Source organism: Cornus florida, unplaced genomic scaffold (assembly GCF_030987335.1).
Source record: "Cornus florida cultivar Cherokee Brave unplaced genomic scaffold, ASM3098733v1 CherokeeBrave_3.0.0_Hap2_Chr11, whole genome shotgun sequence".
NCBI classification, from domain to species: domain Eukaryota; kingdom Viridiplantae; phylum Streptophyta; class Magnoliopsida; order Cornales; family Cornaceae; genus Cornus; species Cornus florida.
In genome coordinates this window covers 54,723,197-54,746,995 of record NW_026775581.1, presented here as the reverse complement: position 1 = coordinate 54,746,995, position 23,799 = coordinate 54,723,197, and the positions used below count along the sequence as shown (strand labels likewise).

At 38.4% G+C, this 23,799-nt stretch overlaps 1 non-coding gene across 1 annotated transcript; it reads left to right on the top strand.

The window, feature by feature from the left end:
* The first annotated feature begins 13,836 nt into the window (after positions 1-13,836).
* Positions 13,837-13,940, top strand: LOC132287437 (small nucleolar RNA R71). The gene has a single exon (XR_009473023.1). It is a non-coding gene; the product is annotated as a small nucleolar RNA R71 (small nucleolar RNA).
* The last annotated feature ends 9,859 nt before the right edge of the window (positions 13,941-23,799 follow it).

Below are 23,799 nucleotides of genomic sequence, written 5' to 3'. Positions count from 1 at the left end.
ATCGACACCTTTGACACTACCATGTCTACATCACGAAGAGACAAAAGAAAATGAGACGAAATGGTGCCTCCGTGGCTTACGTCTCATCTCGCCAGATGGAGACTACAGCTCTACATTCACCTGAGCCCTAACAAGAAGATCCTTCGTGAGTCAAAACTGTGACGCTATATGCGTGAGAAGGAAAATGAGATCAATAATAACACGAGTTATTATGATCGAATGTAACTCGCTTACTGAATGCATCAAATAGAAAGCATGTCAATGTATGCAACATACAATCATGATAAGGCAGATAAGCATACATAATATACTAAACAGGTAGTGAAAACTTCTAGGCACTTAAAGGCATAAGCATGTATCAAACCAGGATGCTTTTAGACACATAAACATGTAAGTGTAGAAAAAATGTAATCATACCAAACGTGTTATCAAGAAACACATAAACATGTTATAATACCGAAACATGTTAGCAAATAGCATATATATATGTATAACATAGCAACAAAAATGTGATGTGCACCCAAAACCCATTGTCCACGGTATTCAAACCCAGGAGCTCTGATACCACTTATGACGGCCCAAGTTTTTCAACCCGGTGCGTTAGTGATGAATCGAAAGAATGACCTGATAATAGATTCGAATTACGGAAGTGAAAGAAGAAAAATGACCTTTAGAGATGTACATCATCTTTAAGGCACCAAAATGACTTCACATGAAGCCATGGAACTCAAATGAGCCAAGCAAATAAAGCAAGAATGCCTAACCCTAAAGGAAATGAACCAAGGGCAAAATGGTCATTTCATACTTAAATGGGTGCCACCGTGCACACCATTGGAAAGACAATGAAAATTGAACTCAAGAATTACCTGATTCTGAGTCCGAACAGAAAAGATATGAAATTAAAACAAAGTGGCCTTCTCCATTTAGGAATTACCACGAACCTATCTCACTAAAATTAGAATAACTCTCACTATAGGTGGAGTTTTGAATGGTTGGTACCATTGGAAAGCTAGCTTCAAGCTCTTGAAGTTAGACATAAGAATCATCCAATTTGGATTAGAAATGAAAGAGTTATGACCCTCTAAAGTCAATGGAACAAAGCTATCCAAGGAAACTGAGAAGAAAAAATGTTCCAGGGAGGATTGGTTGACCAAAGCCCAATCGTCAGTTGGCCAAAATGATGATTTCCTTAAAAAGCCTACTAGAAATGGAGTCTTGAGATGTGTCAGTCGACCGACGCCTCTGTTGCTGCAAAAAAAAAAAAAAAAAAAAGGCTTCATAACTCATCCGGCCCAACCTCGATACAATGTATGAATTTCCATTGATTCAAAACATGTTTCAAAACATGCCAAAGCCATAATTAAGCATTTATAACATGCTAAACGAAAAAGAATCATAAACCATGCTCCTATGCATGAGTTTTTCAAAAAAATACATAAATCATTCCAAAAATAGGTCAAAAGTTGCAACTTAAGAGTTTTATGAAATATGATCATGCACGCATACATAAAATGACATTTTAGATGCACTACAATGGCATACGGCCTCAAAATAACCCCAATGCAAAATATGACCCCTCAAACCCCAATCTTTCATAAAAATTGCCTTAAAAGATGAAATATCACCCCATGGCATGTAAATGAAAATGAAATGGTGTTTGGCCCTTGGCCACACCTCATACATATCTAAACAATACTACAGGATGAATTTCATAGATAAAGTACACTCCGGTGCAAAATAACATAGTAAAACTTATGTTTTTTTTTTATATATCCTCATTAAAGGTAAAATACAACATCCATGACATATATGTAACTCTAAACGAAGTTTGGCCCTTGGCCGCATGTCATATACATAAAATAAGAATAAAAAAGTGTGCTTAGGCACACATTACAAGTTTAGAATCAAATATATATATATTGACAAAAAGGGCTATAAATGGCACTTCAAGCCAACCTTCACAAAATGGAACCTTCAAGTCCACAAATCATCTATGCATAATGAGAATCTCTAACCTTGATTCCTGTACCTGAAAAATGTCCCCAGTACATAGGTGAGTAACATAAAGCTACTCGCAGGAGATGAGCATGCAAGGACCTAACATTTTACGAAAATATCACCTTAAGGTGAAACATATTAAAGAGGTTCATACCACCTAACATTTATGTCAAAGTGAGACCCAGGGAGCATCCTAAGCTACCTTAGAATATTTTTAGCATAAATCACATCATACATGCAATTTCAACAACAGAGAAACATGTTATACAAGGCAACGAGATAGAGATTCTCAAGGTTATCAACTTGAAACCTAAAATGCAAAAACAACCAAAGTGGGTCATGCCACCTAACGTCTATGTTCCAAATGAATCTATAGGATCATTCTTAAGCTACATGTGAACATATAGCATAGATGTACTTAACAACATCAAAGTTCGCAATACCTCATTAAAATCATAAAGCATAAGTGTACTTAACAACATTTAAACCTGCGATGATTCATTAAAAATCATAATGCAAAATGTACTTAACAACATTTAAAACCTGTGATGATCCATTAAAAATCATAATGCAGAATGTACTTAACAACATTAAATCACCACTAACCAAAACCACAAGTCACAATTAAACGTCGGTTGTCAACTTGGAATTGAATGCGAAATCAAATAGTGGAATACTTGGACATTATGCCTTGGATAAAGCCAAGACTTATGGTTATTTCGGGCATTACCACCCTAAGTGCACACTATAAATGGGGAGAACTCATACCTCCCGCACTAGAGCCAAACTCTAGCCATGTCTCTGTATCAAATGTCCCAAGTGACTCCAAAATAAATAAGTCAACAACTTATATACGAAATATATAAAGCATGAAACTACATCTCATGCACAAGTAGGTTGTAACCACACAATACGTGTTTTAAATCCACAACTACTATAGAATGACAATGTCGAATCTTCAGAGTGCGATTCGTTACACGCTAAAATAACATCACATGTCGAATCTTCAGTGTGTGATTCGTTACATGCCATAACAATATAATTCAACATTGAAAACATAACTCATATATCCATTACAAGTCTAAAATCATGCTTCAAACATAATACCAATGTCAAACACATGATTAAATCATTGACACAATAGAAACGGAAATTAATTACATAACGTCATTAATTTCTCTAAGCTTCAAATCTTAATCAAATGATCACTAATTAACACATGTTAAACAACATAGCATGGTCATTGCATATACCAATTCAAAAACTTAATTAGGCCATTGGAACGATAAAATGGAATTTAATTAAATTATGATAATCAAATCGCTAAATTCTAAAACAACATCAAATGGTCCCAAATTGCCATATGCTAGTATGCAAGTCCTAGTCATCACCAATATCAAGTTAAAAACTTAATTAAGCCAATGGAACCTTTAAAATAGATTTTAATTAATCTTTTAATTAAAATTTCTAGATTTTCATACTCATCCAAATGCTCTCAAATTAAAGTATGTTAAAGAACATACCAAGACTCAATTTAAAAGCATATTACAAGTCAATTTCACGCAAGGTATGTCTTTGAGAATTAAACTTTAACCAAGGATAATTATTAAATAAAAAGTACAACTCTTATTCAAATAATTCTAATTTAATATATGTTAACAAATATATTAAAGCTAAACTTTCTAGCATGCCACAATTTAATTTTAAGTTGTATGTCCACATGAGAATTAAATTTTAACCATAGAAATTAATTAAATTAAATTCTATGACTTAAACTAAATCATGCATACAAGTTATAAAAGCTCCTAAAATCATCAATATAACATGAATATAACCCTAAGACACCCTTTACCTCAATTTGAGGTGAAAATCTCAAAAGCCACCAAAATGAAACGACTCCAAATTCGACGATGCTTCGAGGTTTAGTCGGGGATAAGACGGTGAATAAGAACCCCAAGGAAGCCCCATCAAAATCATAACTTAACTTCCAACCTGAACTCAAGAAATTGCCAAAATGGGATTCCAATCGGTGGAATCGAAGGCCTCGCCAAGACGAACATAAAACACTAAGGCACTACGGCGTTTCATTAAGGAGAAGAAGCTCAAAAGAGGAGAGAGAAGGTGGCAGCCATGGCTGCCATAGGATCCGGCCAAGAGAGGTGAGAGAGAGAGTTAAATCTAATTTTTCAATTAAAGACCCCTTATTTATAGAATAACTCAAAAAGTGCCCCGAAAGGGCTTCGCCGGGTCCGGAAAAGTGAAATTTGAGCAGACACACTCAAATAGCAAAACTTTATGAACAAAAAAGAACCAAAATGAGAAAATATGAATAATGGAAGAAACGGCGTCAAAAATTGAGTCCCGAATATAAAGATATGCCCCGAAGAATTTCGGCGGCAACTGGTGCCAAAAAACCCTGAAACTGGAGAAAAACAACCAGAAGGGAATTCTAAGAGTACACGACTCGACGAAAAGTGAAAATGAATCACGTACAAGGATCCAGGCTCAAAACAAGGCATTTTGCAATAACTTTCATTAATTGTGACGGGTTATTAGCCGCTCCTTATACGCCAAATTGATGTAGTGAATGTGCGGTTCAAAGAAAGCCTTTTTGGGTCAAGTTTAAATTTATAAAAAACCACTACCAACACAACTACTAACGTAGCAAGGGTGAGTAGTGATCGTCCGAAGGGATTATGGGGATTGAGTAATGTCAGAGTTGATTGTGGAATCACAATTAGGGCTAGTAGGTCGACTGATCAAACAATTGGTTGGTTGGTTGATTAAAGAACAACTAAGTTAAACTAAGTAATAGCAAAAGAGTGCAATTAAGAGTAAGTAAGAGAGAGAAGAGTCTTGGGGTTTAGAGATCACCACCAAACAATGCATTTCTATATTATTGACAAGTGATTAATGAGGACAATTAGGGTGTTGCAATATTGGTGCGTGTGTATTTGGTTGATTCAACAAGCATGTATGACTAGTTAAGCATGTATTGTCTAAACATCATGTGAAAGGCACAATATATCTAAGCAATAAAGCATATATTGTCTAAACAACATGTGAAAGGCACAATAAATCAAACCAAGTCATTAATCATTTCATTAGGCTCACAATCCTAATACAACACAAGATTAGAGACATATGCTAATTGCATTCAAAAGCTTGGATCATCAAACAACAAGCATAGATTGTCTTCCCAATTAACACTACACTACAACTACACTACATCTACACTACTAGCATGAAAATAAACTAGGGGAGAGGCACAATCCATCAAGAGATAAGCATGAACCATCAAGAGAGTCACAAAAGCATTCTTTTAAGCACAATGTTTTGACAATCTTTAAATCTATGGCATCAATACACATGGACATGCATCAATAACACAAAATCTAGAGACAAGAACATGAAAATCAATTCTAGCATACATAGACATATGAATAGAATGAAATTATCAATTAGAAGCATTAAACCACATAAATCTTTGAATAAACAAGATCTATATATATCAAAGTGTCAAAACATCAATTACAACACTAATCCTTCAATAATACACAAGATTAAGATATAGAAAGCATGCTTGGGGCTAACTTTAGCCCCAAGAGGATGTCTAGCCACTCATGGTGATGATGCTCCAACCCTCAAGGGCTAACTCCATGGAAGAGGTTTGCTCTTTGTTGATGAAGATCTCCAATGGTGTCTCTAGCCTCCTCTTCCTCTAAACTTCCTCTCCAAGAGATGATATGAAAGTAATAATAATCATGTTTTGAAAAAGCAATCCTTATCCTTATCTAGGTAGGTCAAAATGACACCCAAAATGAGCTGGGGTCGTGCACACAATATTCCCTAATGATTGGATAAAGGACAACTTTCAATGAGATGGAATTTTAATTTTTTCGCACTGGAGGAAGTTCGATCGATCGAAAGGAAGTGAGATCGATCGAAAGTAAGTGAGATCGATAGAACTTAGGCTGGATCGATCCAACTGGCTGAGCTTTTTGGAAAGAGACAAATCCAAGATATTTATGGGAAATATTTATAGGAAAAGGACAAAAGTGGTTAGTGGGTGGTACAACTGTGGATAGGATCAATCATTTGGATAAGGGCAAAGGTGTTCGATTGATCAAAGAATGATGTTGGATCGATCGAACTATTGGACTTTAGCGCTTTGGGTCAAAGCTTGGATCTATCTTAAAGTGCTGAGATCGATCGATGTTCGATCGATCGAACCTTGGACTTGGATCGATCGAACTTGCTGCTTTGCTTCATTTTGCTTCTTTCTTTCTTCACTTTGCTCCTTTCTTTGTTAAATCTCAAAATTACTTCAATTAAGCTCTTATTTGGCTGAGTTAGCTTATTTTCGGGATAAGTGCCTGAAAATGGAAATAATACGAAATCAATCTAAAATGGTAAAGTAAGATAGATAAATGTACTAGAATGCCTAAGCTTAAAGGGTTTAAATACGCACTTTTCAGTGCTCATCACAGCCCCAAACTTAAATATTGCTAGTTCCTAGCAATGAACTAGATAGTAAAGGAATGAAATGAACAACTATACAACTTTAAACTAGAAAACAATAAATGGATAACGCCACTTTCGTAGGGAGCATGATTGCATTTAGCATATGCAACAAGCCTTTTAAACCCCTAGGTTACCCCTAGTGGACGAGTGAAGTCTCGTGAGGGTTTCCAGAAATGGTACCCACAAACATTAAGCTCATTTTTTCAAAAGAGGTACCAATATTGCAAACAAGCATTGGGAGAAAACTACCTCAAGTATGCAATTTTTCAACCCTTTCCAAGCAATCTCCCAAAATCTCAACATCAAGCAAGCAAGTATGGTCCTTCACACATCGAGAAAATAATCATGCAAATCAAAACAACTCTAGAATCCTTTTGAGTGGACCGGCATTAAATGTGTTGTTATCTAAGCCAACTAAAGAATTAATCACATCCTTACCCTCAAACTAGCACACAAATCTAGTACCGATCATCAAGACAAAAAGTGGATCTTTTATTAAAGCTTTATTGTTCTAGGTGCGCTTATTCTTTTCACTCATTTTATTTTTATTATTATTATTATTATTATTATTATTATTATTATTATTTTTAAAGGATCAAAGATGGAAGCATAGTGCAATGTATTGATCTATTAAGGTTTCTAGCGATTTATGAGGTCGAGCGTTAGGTCAATGACTCCCAAACCAGACGACTTTAGGGCACTAGGTGTTTAAACACCCCTACGGACTTACAAGCTCAAATCAACTAGGCTACAAATCAAGACAACAACCATCTAATCATTTCCCAATTCTCAATTTTTGAGAGAAGTGCTCACTTTTTATTGCTTTTGCTTTTGCTCTTTTTTTTTTATTTTTTATTTTTTAAAGCAATTTCAATTATTAACCTAGAGTTTAGGCCCTCCACCTTTCGGCGCGAGAAGTTCAATGCTTGATGAGGCTAGAATCCCGGCTACTTAGTGAAAAGGGGTTGTTATCCACCTTTATCAAGAATGAAAGCTTTCAATGCACTATTAGCCCAATTGGGATATAACCAATTCAATAATGAACAAAGCATGTACCCCACAAATGAATGCTAGTGTGCACCTGTGTTAGTGTAGAATCCTAGAATGAATCTCAAAACAATCACAAAATCAGGATGATGTGGACCACAAATGCAAGCAAGATATCAATCTTTCAAAAAATTTACTCCTAAATGGCTTCCACAAGGCATACAAGGAGTATTGGTCTCTCAAGTCAAGCAATTTTTAAACTTTAAGTAATATAGTCCTCAAAAGATCAAAATCATAGCTAGATATGGACCAATTATAGAAATATCCCTCAAATACACAAGTCATGCTAAAAATTTAAATTTAAAACTAACACTGTAGAGCACCATTCCCCCCAAACTTAAATTGCACAATGTCCAAAATGTGCAAAGAGAACAAATGCAAGAGTATACCAGTGCAACTAAGCAAGAATGATCGGGACTGAAGTATCCGAAGTGGGTAGCATTGCCCCCCCAAACTTGGGATGAACTGTGGTCCTGAAAATTAGCACTTGGATAAACTCATCAGATAACAAAATGGGATAATCAGTACACAGTGAACATGTAAGTGTAAATGGGATAAACAGATAACGAAATGAGAGAGGTATATGGGTGGTCCTGGAAATTGGGTAGCACTCTCTCACTGAAGTTACTGTGATACACCTGATGGAGTCAAACATACAGATATGAGAATACAATCATATGACATCCATAGAAAAAATAGATATATAAAATAGAGAAAGTGTAGGTACAACAAAAATATCAAAGCCGACAGACCGGCTATAAATATAATACAGTGACAATAACAGAGTATCAAAAGGAGAGAGGGATCATAAGACAGAAAAGATTAGGAGCTCAGGAAGATGAGGTAAGACGGGTAGGTCTGGCTCCGCGGATGTCTCGGGATAGATCTCTGAACATAGCTGTGACATCCGTGCGGAAGGTAGCGAACTCCGCTCTGTGGGTCGTGAGGTCAGCTCTGATTGCAACAACAGCGTCCTCGAGCGTCTGCAGACGCACTCCAAAGCCGGGGGTCAAGTCTGGTATGGATGAGTCAGAAGACAGTTCCTGGGTCTGCTCCTGCTCGTGGATAGGTGACCTGGCTGGATAATGCTAAGCTGCTTCATCCGCTGAGTGCTCCAAGTTAATGTCTATATCAATGTCATCATGCTCGGCAGTTGGATCGACTGGTGCATCGTCTGCTGCGGGAGTTCCTGCTGCTGGCTCTGCTAGTGCCGGGGCTGCCTGTGCTGCCTCCTCCTCCTCTAACTTCAGCTCTGCAGCCGCCAGTACGGCATGGATCTATAGGTGAGTGATAATAGCTCTTTAGCTCTTGTCCCAGTCCTTCTTGAGGAACTGACAGGAACCTCTCTCGGGGTCCTCCTGCGGGTGGATGGGATAACGCTGGTCAATAAGAATCTAGGTGATAAGGTGGCTGAATGGAAGAGACTTAGCCCTTCCGGGCACCTCCTTGTTAACGTACTCATCGTAAAGCTTCCTCATCACGCTCCAGATAAGCGCAGGAATAGATACCCAGTGGCCGGTATAGAAGGCGTACAGGGCTGCTAGATAGCTGCCACACCTTTGAATCTTGTGTCCTACCATGTATATGTTTCGGTAGAGCACCGAATCTGTAAACTACAGGTCATCCGGCAAGAATGTCCGGGTGGTGAAGGTCTTGCCACCGGCATGGTGACTTGTGAGAAAAATGGCCATATCGGCGTAAGAAGGCCTGGGAACCTGGGATATGTCTCCTGAAGCTCGGGTGGGTACCGATGTGGACAGGAAGTCGAATGGGCCAGAGTATCCACTATAATGGTGATCTCATGGCCATCGATAGAGGTGATGATCTCAGCTGTAGTGCGCGGCGATGGTCAGAGGTTCTGGTAGAATAACCGTACCAGTCGAGGGTAGATCGGCTCTGTGACTGGGGCAAGAATAGCTGAGAGGCCCCGCTGAATGATGCCCTGTTAGGCAGATCAAGTCAGCACCGATTTGGAGAAAAATGCGATGTCGAATGCTAACTCGTGCTCGATAATCATGTGTGCATATCTAGGCGCAAGCTTATCGTGCTGTAGATGAGTTGGTTGAACAGGTGGAGCCGGCTGAGCTGGCTGCTCAGCGCCTCTATGCAGTGGAGATGGTGATGGAGTGAGCGCTAGATGAGCCGGCGACTGGGGTGGAGTAGGGTGTAATGGCTCCTCTGTATGAGAGGGCTGCGCAGTCTCCCCAGTCCGCTGTCGGACTCTCTTCTGTGTGTGGTCGGGAGTAGGGTCACGGACATGAGATGGACCGGTCCCGTCGTCAAGTCTGCGTCTGGTGCCGTAATGGTGTCTATGCGCTACAGTCTTAACGCGAGCCATAGTCTGCAAATAGAAATTCAAAAGTTAGTGCCATCATATATAGAATATAAAGCTCAAGATAGAAATATGTATGTCAAATATGATAGACAAAACAAAATATCGCATGATTCTAAGCAAGTGGCAAAATATGAAACATACTGAACAATGTGAGTATGAAATGCATCCAATGTGGAATATCACAGGCATTGGGCATATATAAGGTAGCATGAATATAAGATAAGATGAATGAAATATGTATATAAGATCTGTGAAATCCGATCGATTAGAAAAAGAAATGAGATCGATCATAAAAGTTGGATCGATCGAAGGTTGAGTTGGATCGTTCGCAAATATTCGATCGATCATAAATTTTCGATCGATCGATCGAACAGTGCAACGATGAAACCTAACAGTTACAGATCTGTGGCTTTTGAAGCATGGGGCCCATACAAGTGAGTTCGTGGGCCCTCCAACAACATAAATCAAGCCTAAATGTATTCCAAACGTGGCCCAAACACCCAAATCTAACAAAATCTTCAAAATCTATGCACACATATACACACATATATATATAGAGATGGATGCTAAAGCTTTGAGAATGGAAGATTCAATATGAGAGCAACATGATTACAACATTTAAAACAAGTATTGATACATGAGAGTTCAAATCTAGGGAAGGATGTCTCGGATCTTATCTCAAGAGAGCGAGAGAAAGAAGAATAAACTGAGAAGATCTGAGATGAAGAAGATGGAGATGAACTGAGATTCAAGATACTTGGATCTCACCGAAGGAGTTGCCGGAGCTAGGAGAGATGATTCACAGTGAAGAGGGACGAGAGGCTAGGGTTTGGTAAGTGAGATCGATCCAAATGATCGATCTCAAGACCCTTGGATCTGTTTTTAAAAATATTTCCCGACTAGTTCGATCGATCGAACTTTGATGAACTCCTTTCAAAGTATTTTTGGATTTTTTTTAATTTAATTAATTAAAAACTAAATAAATTAAAATATTTTTGAATTTTTGAAAACTTGTTGAAAATTAAAACAAAATAAAATGAGAGTGAAAATAGAATAAAAAAAATAAAAATGAAAATATTTTTGGATTTTTGAAAAGTTGAAAAGTCAAACTAAAAATAATGAAATGAAGATTTGTGATCGATCGAAACAAGAGTTCGATCGATCAGACAGAGAGCACAAATATGCAGGTTTTTGGTTCAAAAATTTGGTTAAGTGTTGGAATATGAGATCGATCGAACTGAAAAGTTGGATTGATCGAAGAACTTTCAGATCGATCTTGGAATGTTTCGAACGATCAGACAGAGACCTGAAATATGCAGGTTTATGCAGGTTCAAAATTTTTTCTAAGTGTTGAGTCCTGAGATCGATCGAACTTGGAAGTTGGATCGATTGAAGGTCTCTTGATTGATCTTGGAGTTGGTTCAAACGATGGGACAGAGAGGTAATTTGGATGCAGGTTTCTTCAGGTCGAAAATTTTTCTAAGTGTTGGATGTAGAGAAGAGTTTGATCGATCGAACTTAAGTTTGAGATCGATCGAACTTTGCCGAATGCTCAATAATGACATGAAAGCATATGCAATCCTTACCAAAGTTCCTTGAAATGCATATGAACCAAAAATAAGTATCTAGACTTCGCAAGAAACAAAATGAAAGATAGAAATGGGGGAGAAATAGGGTTTTGACACCCTACGAATACCTTTGCTAGTCTTTAACGTCTCTAGCAAGACGTTAGGCTCTTTTAGCCCAGGTCAAAGATCTTGTGACGCATCCCCTCCTTGTTGGGGTGATAAATGCTTTAAACTCCACCCAACAAATGGTCCTTTGAAGAACTTGTTGGATCAAGCTCAAAAGAAGCTTTTGATCATTTGTCTATGCAATTAAAACCTTTGGGCTTCCATGCCTTTTTAAAGCAAGAATTTGAAACAACACTTTGAGAATGCAAGGTTGAAGATGATCCTTTGGAAGTTTTGATTTTACACAAAAGCTCATTTCCTTGGCAATGAAGATTATGACATTTTTCTACAACATTGACCTCTTCTTCATACTTGTCAAGTGAATTGGGTGTGGGATTAAAGATATTCAACTTTACCTTCATGTGGCCAAATGAAATCTTCATCACCCCTGTTCTATAATTAATGTTGGCATTGGCGGTTTCCAAGAAAAGACGGCCAAGGATAACGGGAATTTGGCTCTTAAGATTGGAAACTGGTTCTGTGTCAATGACAACGAAATCAACCGGGAAGAAGAATTTATCAATCTTGATCAAAACATCCTCAATGACACCCCTAGGTTTTTTAATGGATCGGTCAGCAAGTTGTAAAACTACCGACGTCAGTTTCGATTCACCTAGGCCCAATTTAACATAGACTAAATATGGAAGAAGGTTAACACTTACTCCTAAGTCAAGAAGTGCCCGATTAATGATATGATCACCAATGATGCATGATGTAGTGGGTGAACCGGGGTCCTTAAACTTTAGAAGAGTGTTATGTTGCAAAATTGAGCTTACTTGCTCGGTCAAAACCACTTTTCTTGGTGTTTGGCTCTTGTTCTTCCGCTTTTGGGTGCACAAGTTTTTCAAGAATTCGGCATAAGCCGGAATTTTCTTGATTACATCCAATAGTGGAAGGTTAACTTTCACTTGCCTAAACATTTCCATGATTTCATTAGTTTTTGCCTTTTGCTTGTCTTTTGAAATGGATCCTTTTAAGACATCTGAAAATGGAACCTTTGGTTCAAACACTTTTTCAGAATTTTCTTTTGAACTCTTTTTAACACAAGAAGTTTTCAAATCATTTTTTAATAAAACCTTTTCAACATCATTTTTCAAAACTTCTTTTTCAAACACATTTTTCAAAACTTTCTCATTTGCAAGATCATGTGTATGTAATGAAGGAGGAATGGGATGTGAAACGGGACGGGTGATAACTTAAGGTTGCACCGATTCATTCTCTTCATTGGATATTTCAACTTGATTGTTCACAACTCTACCACTCCCCAAGGTAGTCACCGCATTAACATATTCAATGGTATGCTCCTCCGATGAGGAATGGGTTTTCACAACACATTGTTGCTTAGGTGGGGCATTTATAGGCATCTTTCCCTTCTCTCTTGCATTAAAAGTGTTTGTTATTTGCCCTACTTGGGTTTCTAGCTTAGCAATGGATTGCGAGTGAGAATGAAGTAATTGTGTGTTAGCCTTAAGAGTCCTCAAAGCATTTAAAACTTTTTCTTCAAAGGCGGGACTTCTAGTGTTTCCTTGGGAATAAGATTGGTTGGGAAAATGAGAATTAGAAAATTAATTCCCTTGTGATTGATAAGGTCTATAACCTTGGGATCCTTGGTTTTGAAATGGAGGTAGAATGTATTTCCCTTGGAAACCGCCTTGGGAAGGGTTTAAGCCTTCTCCTTGGTTTTTCCAAAAGAAATTCGGATGATTCCTCCAACTTGGATTATAATGAGTACCATAAGGATTGTTCCCTTGGTTTACAAAAGCCGCATTGACTTATTCATTAGGTTCATTATGCAGTTGTCCATGAGGACAATGAGAAGTAGAATGAAGAACACTAGAACAAGTCATACATGTTTCATTTGATGCACGATGAGAATGGTTAGGAAAGGAAGATACTTGGTTCGCTGAGTTTTGGTTAATCAAAAATTGATCAAACCTTTGAGCTAAAGACTTCATTTCGGCGGCTATTTCATTTGAATGTTCGACTTGATATAAGCCAACACTCTTCCTACCTTGTGAATTTCTACCATTCTTAGATGATAGTGTTCTATGCAAAGAATTTTCACTCATGCTTTCATAAAGACACCACACGTCATCCTCATGCCTATCAATGTAAGAGCCACACATGGAAGCATCAACCATACCTTTATAGTTGTCCGATAAGCTCTCAAAAAAATATTGAACTAATTGCCATTTGGGTATGTCATGATGTGGACACTTCCTAAGCAATTCATTGAAGCGTTCCCATGCCTCATGAAATGTTTCTCCATCCCCATGTGAAAATTCTCGAATTGAGTTAATCATGGCATTGGTCTTAGAAACCGGATAGTACTTCTTTAAAAAATCTTGTTGTATTTTCGCCCAAGAAGTGATTGAAAAAGGCCTAAGATTGTTAAACCAATACTTTGCTTTGTCCTTTAAGGTGAATGGAAAAAGTTTGAGTCTTAAGACCTCTTCCTGTATGTCCGTATATTTTACGGTGGAACATACTTCAAGAAACTCATCCAAATGCTTGTAAGATTCTTCACTAGGAAGTTCATGAAAGTTAGGAAGCATTTAAATAGTTTGTGCTTTAATTTCATAATGATGTGCTCTAAATGGTGGCAATTGAATGCATGTGGGTGTATTATATTTATTAGGCACATAGTGATCTCTCAAAGCAAGAGGTGGGTTAGTTATTGAGGTGCAACATGAACAGCTTGGTTATGAATTCCTTGATTAATGACGGGACGTTGTGGAGCATACATTGGCCTTGGCATTCCATACGGAACTTGGCCTTGTTGTTGTGGTGGTTGGATGAATGGCCTTGGCATGCCTAATGGTACTTGCCTGTTTTCATTGTGCACATTGGGATGAAGGATACCTTGTTGGTCTATGTGACCAATGTCCTCAATATAGTCATCATTATAGTCATCCATAGAAATTAATTAAATTAAATTCTAGGACTTAAACTAAATCATGTATACAAGTTATAAAAGCTCCTAAAATCATCAATATAACATGAATATAACCCTAAGACACCCCTTACCTCAATTTGAGGTGAAAATCTCAAAAGCCACCAAAATGAAACGACTCCGAATTCGACAATGCTTCGAGGTTTCGTCGGGGATAAGATGGTGAACAAGAACCCCAAGGAAGCCCCATCAAAATCATAACTTAACTTCCAACCTGAACTCAAGAAATTGCCAAAATGGGATTCCAATCGGTGGAATCGAAGGCCTCGCCAAGACGAACATAAAACACTAAGGCACTACGGCGTTTCACTAAGGAGAAGAAGCTCGGCTGCCATGGGATCCGACCAAGAGAGGTGAGAGAGAGAATTAAATCTGATTTTCCAATTAAAGACCCCTTATTTATAGAAAAACTCAAAAAGTGCCCCGAAAGGGCTTCATCGGGTCCGGAAAAGTGAAATTTGAGCAGACACGCTCAAATAGCAAAACTTCATGAACAAAAAAGAACCAAAATGAGAAAATATGAATAATGGAAGAAACGGCATCAAAAACTGAGTCCTGAATATAAAGATATGCCCCGAACAATTTTGGCGGCAACTGGTGCCAAAAAACCCTGAAACTGGAGAAAAACAACCAGAAGGGAATTCTAAGAGTACACGACTCGACGAAAAGTGAAAATGAATCACGTACAAGGATCCAGGCTCAAAACAAGGCATTTTGCAATAACTTTCATTAGTTGTGACGGGTTATTAGCCGCTCTTTATACGCCAAATTGATGTAGTGAATATGCGGTTCAAGGAAAGCCTTTTTGGGTCAAGTTTAAATTTATAAAAAACCACTACCAACACAACTACTAACGTAGCAAGGGTGAGTAGTGATTGTCCCAAGGGATTATGGGGATTGAGCAATGTCAGAGTTGATTGTGGAATCATAATTAGGGCTAGTAGGTCGACTGATCAAACAATTGGTTGGTTGGTTGATTAAAGAACAACTAAATTAAACTAAGTAATAGCAAAAGAGTGCAATTAAGAGTAAGTAAGAGAGAGAAGAGTCTTGGGGTTTAGGGATCACCACCAAGCAATGCATTTCTATATAATTGACAAATGATTAATGAGGGCAATTAGGGTGTTGCAATATTGGTGCGTGTGTATTTGGTTAATTCAACAAGCATGTATGACTAGTTAAGCATGTATTGTCTAAACATCATGTGAAAGGCACAATATATCTAAGCAATAAAGCATATATTGTCTAAACAACATGTGAAAGGCACAATAAATCAAACTAAGTCATTAATCATTTCTTAGGCTCACAATCCTAATACAACACAAGATCAGAGACATGCTAATTGCATTCAAAAGCTTGGATCATCAAACAACAAGCATAGATTGTCTTCCCAATTAACACTACACTGCAACTACACTACATCTACACTACTAGCATGAAAATAAACTAGGGGAGAGGCACAATCCATCAAGCGATAAGCATAAACCATTAAGAGAATCACAAAAGCATTCTTTTAAGCACAATGTTTTGACAATCTCTAAATCTATGGCATCAATACACATGGACATGCATCAATAACACAAAATCTAGAGACAAGAACATGAACATCAATTTTAGCATACATAGACATATGAATAGAATGAAATGATCAATTGGAAGTATTAAACCATATAAATATTTGAATAAACAAGATCTATATATATCAAAGTGTCAAAACATCAATTACAACACTAATCCTTCAATAATACACAAGATTAGGATATAGAAAGCATGCTTGGGGCTAACTCTAGCCCCAAGAGGATGTCTAGCCACTCATGGTGATGATGCTCCAACCCTCAAGGGCTAACTCCATGGAAGAGGTTTGCTCCTTGTTGATGAAGATCTCCAATGGTGTCTCTAGCCTCCTCCTCCTCTAAACTTCCTCTCCAAGAGATGATATGAAAGTAATAATAATCATGTTTTGAAAAAGCAATCCTTATCCTTATATAGGTAGGTCAAAATATCACCCAAAATGAGCTGAGGTCGTGCACACAATATTCTGTAATGATTGGATAAAGGACAACTTTCAATGAGATGGAATTTTAACTTTTTCGCACTAGAGGAAGTTCGATCGATCGAAAATAAGTGAGATTGATCAAAAGTAAGTGAGATCGATCGAACTTAGGCTGGATCGATCCAACTGGCTGAGCTTTTTGGAAAGAGACAAATCTGAGATATTTATGGGAAAAGGACAAAAGTGGTTAGTTAGTGGTACAACTGTGGATAGGATCAATCATTTGAATAAGGACAAAGGTGTTCGATCGATCAAAGAATGATGTTGGATCGATCAAACTTTTGGACTTAAGTGCTTTGGGTTAAGGCTTGGATCTATTTTGAAGTGCTGAGATCGATCGATGTTCGATCGATCGAACCTTGGACTTGGATCGATCGAACTTGCTGCTTTGCTTCATTTTGCTTCTTTCTTTCTCCACTTTGCTCATTTCTTTATTGAATCTCAGAATTGCTTCAATTGAGCTCTTATTTGGCTGAGTTAGCTTATTTTTGGGATAAGTGCCTGAAAATGGAAATAATACGAAATCAATCTAAAATGGTAAAGTAAGATAGATAAAGGTACTAGAATGCCTAAGCTTAAGGGGTTTAAATACGCACTTTTCAATGCTCATCAAATTGCACAATGGCCCTTCCAAAAAGTGAAAACTACACAACTGGCCCAAAATGAAAATATCTTCCAAAAAATATTTTCTTAGAAACCCCTGTAATAAAATATCTTCAAAAGATATTTACGAAAAACACCCCAAGAAAAGAAAAAGTTTATGAAGAACTGTACATCCATACCCCTATGGACACCGGGAACAATCAGAGTACTTTTCTGCAAAAATAATGTTACGTATTTTGTGGAAACCACTTAGAATGAAGATATGTGAAGTCAAAAACCAACTCCGAACACAAAAGGTGTGGTTGTGCCACCTAAGTGACAAACGGGGAAAAGACAAAATAGGGAAAAAGACAAAAAGTGAATAATGTCGAAAAAGAAAAATGTGGAAATGACTCGGTCCTCAAAGGAAGTTGTCAATCTAAAGAAAAGTGTCTCAGAAATCATTCCAGAGCACTTGAGACGACACTAAGTGACGAGAAATCGAACTCAGAAAAAGAAAGATCAACGGAAAAAAAATATCCGTGAAAATCTGAGAAAAAGGAAAGGAAGGAAAATGATAAGGTCATTACAATGCATAACTTGTTTGTTTTGTTTTTAATGAGTTTGAGGTTTTGGGGCAGTGTTGTATGTTAAGTTACAGAAGGTTTTGACCCACGTAAGCGAGGGGCTTGATCGCTTTTATGTTTCTGATTGTTTAGTTCTTATCGAACAAATAGTTTGACCACTGTAGCTTATAGATTGAGCTATTTTAAGTATCCTTGTTTCGATCATTTAGTTGCCTTTGTAGAATCGTGTTTGAGGATGACGTAAAGAGATGGATCCGAATGAAGTTGGACATCGAGTAGGTGAAGGGCCATCCCAACCAGATAGGCTTTCAATAGGACAGGGCCGAGATAAAGAGGTGGATGATAATCCACAAGTACTGGTGGATGATATCTTATTAGTAAGGGCTGTAACCTCAGCCTTTCAGAATTTAATGAGTACCACAGCTCCTCAAGTGGTACCACGACCGGCTATTCAACTACAGCAGACAGAAATAGAATGGAATCTTAGGTACCTGATTCAGTTTGACAAACTCATGAAAGTAGCATTTGAGGGAGGAGCAGACCCGTTGGTAGCGGACGATTGATTAGATGAAGTTGAAAAGCATTTCAAAGCAATAGCTGTACCCGATGATCGGTTGAAGATTACCTTAGCCATGTATAAGTTTGTTAGTAACGCGATAGTCTAGTGGAAGACCATGACTAACGCGTATGACATTGACAGTATGAGTTCTGATACATTCAAGAGTCTTTTCTTTGATAAGTATTTCCCGCAGACTAAAAAACGGGAATTGAGGACACAGTTTGATGGGCTTGAACAAGGTGGTGTGTCAGTGACAGAGTATGAGAATAAGTTTATTTCTCTTTTATGTTTCGCTACAGATGTGTTAGGGAACGAAGAAGAGAAGACATGGCGGTTTGTGTAAGGTCTAAATCGTTTTATTAGGCAGGGGGTGACACTTTTGGTATTAAAGAATTATTCAGAAGCGGTTACGAGAGCACTGATGGTAGAAGCCAAAGCCAAAGATTGGCAAGAAAGGAGTAGTATTGTGGGTCTTAGGAACGAGGTACGAGTATAGGTACTTTATTTAGGAGCCAGGACAGGAGGAGGCACATAGGTGTTTCATTGTTTTCTCAAGAGCAGCGAATGACAGGTGTTATTCCTATTGTTGGTGCTTCTTCAGGGTCTCTAGGATGAGTGTGGTGTGTTATCACTGTAGATAGCCAGAACACCACAAGGCAGAATGTCCTCTTAATAGACCTAGCTCCGGAGTTTGTTTTCGGTATGGTCAGTCAGGCCACATGAAGAGGGGCTGTCTACAAAGGAGATGAGAGATTACTGTGATGTAATGGGGGGTTTCCTGTGATTGTGTAATGGGGGATACCTACGAGTTTTGTAACGGGGGTGACCTATGATTGTGATGTAACAGGGGGTTACCTGTAACTGTGTAACAGGGGATACCCGTGAGTTTTGTAACGGGGGTTACTTGTGAGTCGTGTTGTGTTGTAACGGGGGACACCTGTGAGTCGGTTTGTGTTATAATGGGGGACATCTGTGAGTCATGTCGTATTGTAACAGGGGACACCTGTGAGTCGTGTTGTATGGTTGTCTATAAGTCATGTTGCATAGTTGTCTGTGAGTCGTGTTGCATGGATGTCTGTGAGTCGTGTTGCATTGTTGTCTATGAGTCGTGTCGCATATTTATCTGGGAGTCATGTCGTATTGTCATATGTGCGTCTTGTTATGTTGTCGCCAGTGCGTCGTGTCGTGTTGTAACAGGGACTACCTGTGAGTCGTGTTGTGTCGTAACGGGGGGTACCTGTGAGTCTGGTGCAATAACGGGGGTTACCTGTGACTGTGTAACGGGAGATACCTGTAAGTTCTGTAATTGGGGATACCTGTGAGATTGGGTGTGACGGGAGATGCCTACACACAGTTATTATGGTAATGGGGCCTACCCATGAGTTTGGACAAATGCCTGTGCACTTTGTGCAGTGTCGAGTTCATTTGTGCCAGGATGGTGGACAAGTCCTATAATGTGGTTCCAAATTTGGATGATGCTAATGAAGGTTAGTGTGTGAGCCCTTGGGGTAGGATATAGTTCGAGATATTTTATATGAGTTTCAAGTTGTAATGATGTATCAGTTGTGACCGTTATGTATTAAAACAATGATGTATATGTAAGACTATATGAGTATTTCAGACAAATTTATTGGATACTGATGTGTATTTTATGAGTAGTTGGGCTATTATGTGTTGGTTTTATTAATAAATTGATGACAAAAAGGGTTTTTAGCCATATTACTTTAAAGGTCATTGATGTAATGGTCAGCATTACCTAGTTGTTTCTTTGAATGGAAGGTCTAGATTTTCGCTTATAAGGTTCTTCTTTGGGTAGGATGGGACGCGATGTCTTAGGATTCGTTGTTTAGCCCTAGTGTTTTGGGAAAAGGCACTATTCTCTATTACGTGTCGATGTTAGGTGTATGAGTTACAGATTGAGCTGTTTCATCTCCGTATAGTTCTTCTTTCATGGCATATTGTATGCAAGGTATCGCTAGGTGCGTGTTCAGTTTTGTTGTGGTAAAGGGACTTGATCTTCTATCTTCTTGTTCTGGTCCTGGCAAGGACTTTGTTGTCTGTGAGTTTTGTATCTCCACATAAGAGTTGTGTATGTCAGCAGGTGAAAGAACTTTTTAGAGTTCTCTCTTTGTTAGAGACCTAAATGAGGGTTTAATCAAGATCGTCCAGCTTAACTCCACAGCAGGAGGTGAAGTCTGGGGTTTCAAAGGATTCATTTTGAGAGGTCGTGACCGATACGACGTAAGGTGTGACTTGTTTACCGGTGTGTACGTTTTCTTAGGGTCTTGGAGTTAGAAATAATATCTAGTAGTTGTGATGTGACTCATGTGTGGGGAATGGTTAGACCGTGTGTCGTGGATCGTGCATCTAGAGTATACGTAAAGATTGGTACATATGTATGCTTGAGGATTAGACCTAAAGACAAGAACGACGTTGCTGTTGAGGTCGGATCGACGATGGGAATGGCTTGGCCAACCATTTCTCTGAGTCAATCTTTCCTTAACACAATGTCGGATTAAGGGTCAACGATCATTGATTTTAGTATGCTTAGTGACAGTCGGAGTACCGTGTTGTGCGTTGCATACACGTGGTAGTACGACCCCATTTTAGAGTGAGTCTCACTTGGGATTGGTGGTATTCTTTACACGTGTTCGGTGACTTGTCGTGGATGGTGGTGTACTTGGTGTGGGATTATGTGTCTAAGGAATTTTAGTTGTTGGATCAGTTGATCCTTGAGCTATGCTGATGGGATTGTTTTCTAGGTATCTGATGGTATATTTGACAAGTTGGATGGTTTTCTCGATTTTAGTCTTAGGTGTTCAACTATGATATGGCTATTGAAAGCAGCAGTTATTAGTGATGGTTTTAAGAGTTTCTTTAGGATCACAAGTTAAGCTCACGTATTGGTTCGTTGAACGGTTTTGTAACAACTATTTTGTGGGCCGTAGGGCGTTTAGCGCGGATTGTGTGAGGCGTTGCTGGTTGGACCTACCGTGTATGGAATCCAACAGCTTTCTGGTGGGATGCCTCGTGTGGACCGCGTTAGTGCGATTTTATGTATTGAATTGCTTTTGATCTGGGTTGAATGTTTCACCCCTTGTTTTTCACGTGCGGAAGTAGATGGTTGAGTGTCGTGGTGACTTAGATTGAGGAATTCTTTACGTAATGCGTGTTATTGTGTGGGTTGATTGAAGCCATCATTTGCGGATTTGGTATCGACTAGTGGTAAGTTCTGGTTATAAGGATGATAATCCTAATGGTTCTTCGGTGGTTAGGATTCGGTGGAGTCACAGAGTTTGGTTAGGGACTTGTGCCTCGTGTGCTTATAGGTGATGGTAGAGAGTTTTATTTGGTATTGCAGTGCCTTTTTCATTCAGTTAGTTGTTCTGGGGGATGTGATCATGTGTGGCTATGGTCACTGGTCGGTCGAGGTTGCGTTGGGTCATAGGCACAGGGTTACGAGTGACATGGGTCATGGATTCTTTGTGTCAAGGTTTTCGATCGTGTTACGTGGGGTACTCGGAGACATACTTTATTTTTTTTTTTCCTTACGTTTTTCTCTTGTGAGGTGGGTTGATTTCAGGGACGAAATCCTTTTAAGTTAGGGAGATTGTAGTGTTTCCGATTTTCACCTTTTTCTTTTTTCTGGAATTTTCTGTTTTGCAAGGGCATTTTAGTCTTTTCTCATTTTATGTGCCAGACACAGTAGGGTGTGCCGGGTGTGTCCAGGAGTTGGTTGGGACATTTCCTTGAGTTTAGGACACTTGAAAATGCACCGGTTGCCATTTTGGCATTTTTTCGTTTTTCGTGCCGGAAAGTCCCGTGTTGGACCCGCTACTAGAATTGTGCTTACGGGGGTTTTGTTTGAGTCAATTTACATCTCATTTATTTTTGTTTATTGTATTTTATGTGGATGTGGTATAGTGTGTGTGCATATATGTGTGTGGTGTGAAATAAAAGTTAAAAATGAGATTTTTTTGTGATGGGACCCACCACTAATGCACTTAGTGGCCAAGAGTCCACTGTGGCCTCACATTTCTCTCTCTCATTCTCTCTCCCGGCAGCTCTCTCTTTTTCTCTCTATTTTCTTTTTTATCTTTCTTTTTCTCAAGCTTTTAAGCTTGATTTATCTCCAATCATTGAGAGACTTTTGGTGCTGTTTGCGGCAAAATGGAGAGCTCGGCGAGATCTACACGTTGATGTAAACCATTTTCTTTTTAGCTAACCCTAGGAAATTTGAATTTGATGGTTCAAATTGGGGGTTTTTGCATCTAAGTGAGGTAGGGATGTCCTAATCCACAAATACTCTTTGATTTTTGTGAATTTACTCTATAATTGAATGTATAGCATGCTTAATTGTGATTGATTCTTGAAAAAAAATCATTATATTGTTGTTAATGACATGTATATCTATGTGAAATTATATGTGTAGATGATGTATGTGTAAGTGGTTTGTAAACTTGATGTGGGAAACATGTTTATGTGAATTTGTTTTATAGATTATATGCTTAACATGCTAGATTATTGTTGAATGAAAGCGCCCGCGCGCGCGCACACACACACACAGATATATATATTTTATGGAATTTCTTGTAAAGCATGCTAAGTGGTTAAGCGTGAATTTAAATGTATGATGATAAATGTTGGCATGACTTGTTTACGACTTGGACTTGTTGTTGTTGATTTTGTTGTTAAGTCCTTTCCCCTGTATGACATGATCCCGTTGCCTATATTTCTATTCGTTGTATGGATTCACGGAGTCACAAAAGGCATGTCTTAGGCACCACCTACTGAGCAATTTGCTCACCCCTTTATATTAACATTTTTTAGGTCATTTAGCTTGGATTAGAAGTCTATTTTTAACAACCTTTTGTAATTAGATCCCATTTTGCAAAGCTTTGTATAGCATGCATAAATTTTGTAGCTTGTGGATTGTAATTATAACTTCATGATAACAAATGTTGTAAACTTGATACAATGTTGATACAACACATGTAAATCATATTGGGATCATGTATTGAGTATGCAAAACTTGTATTTCAATTGAATGAAATGTAGAAGTCATTTTGCAACTTGTTAGAGTAGGTTTAGATTCATTTCAAAACTCTGGCATGGATTATTATACACTTTTACAATTCACAGCAAAACAGTAGCTGTTTCATAGCTCAAAGGGCCATTTCGGCCGACCGAAATAGGCACTTCGGTTGGCCGATCATTCCAGTAACCTCAGTTACTGTTTGGGAGTCATTTCGGCCGACCGAAGCTCTATTTCGGTCGATCGAATTGTAACTGCTTGTATTTTCTTATTCCTTCCTTGGTATAAGTAACCCCAAGTCTTGATAGTTGCTTAGAGCCTTCTTGATGCATACTTAGAATGCAAGAATGATGTGTTGACCCTAGACTTGATGAGTTTGACTTAGGTGACCTC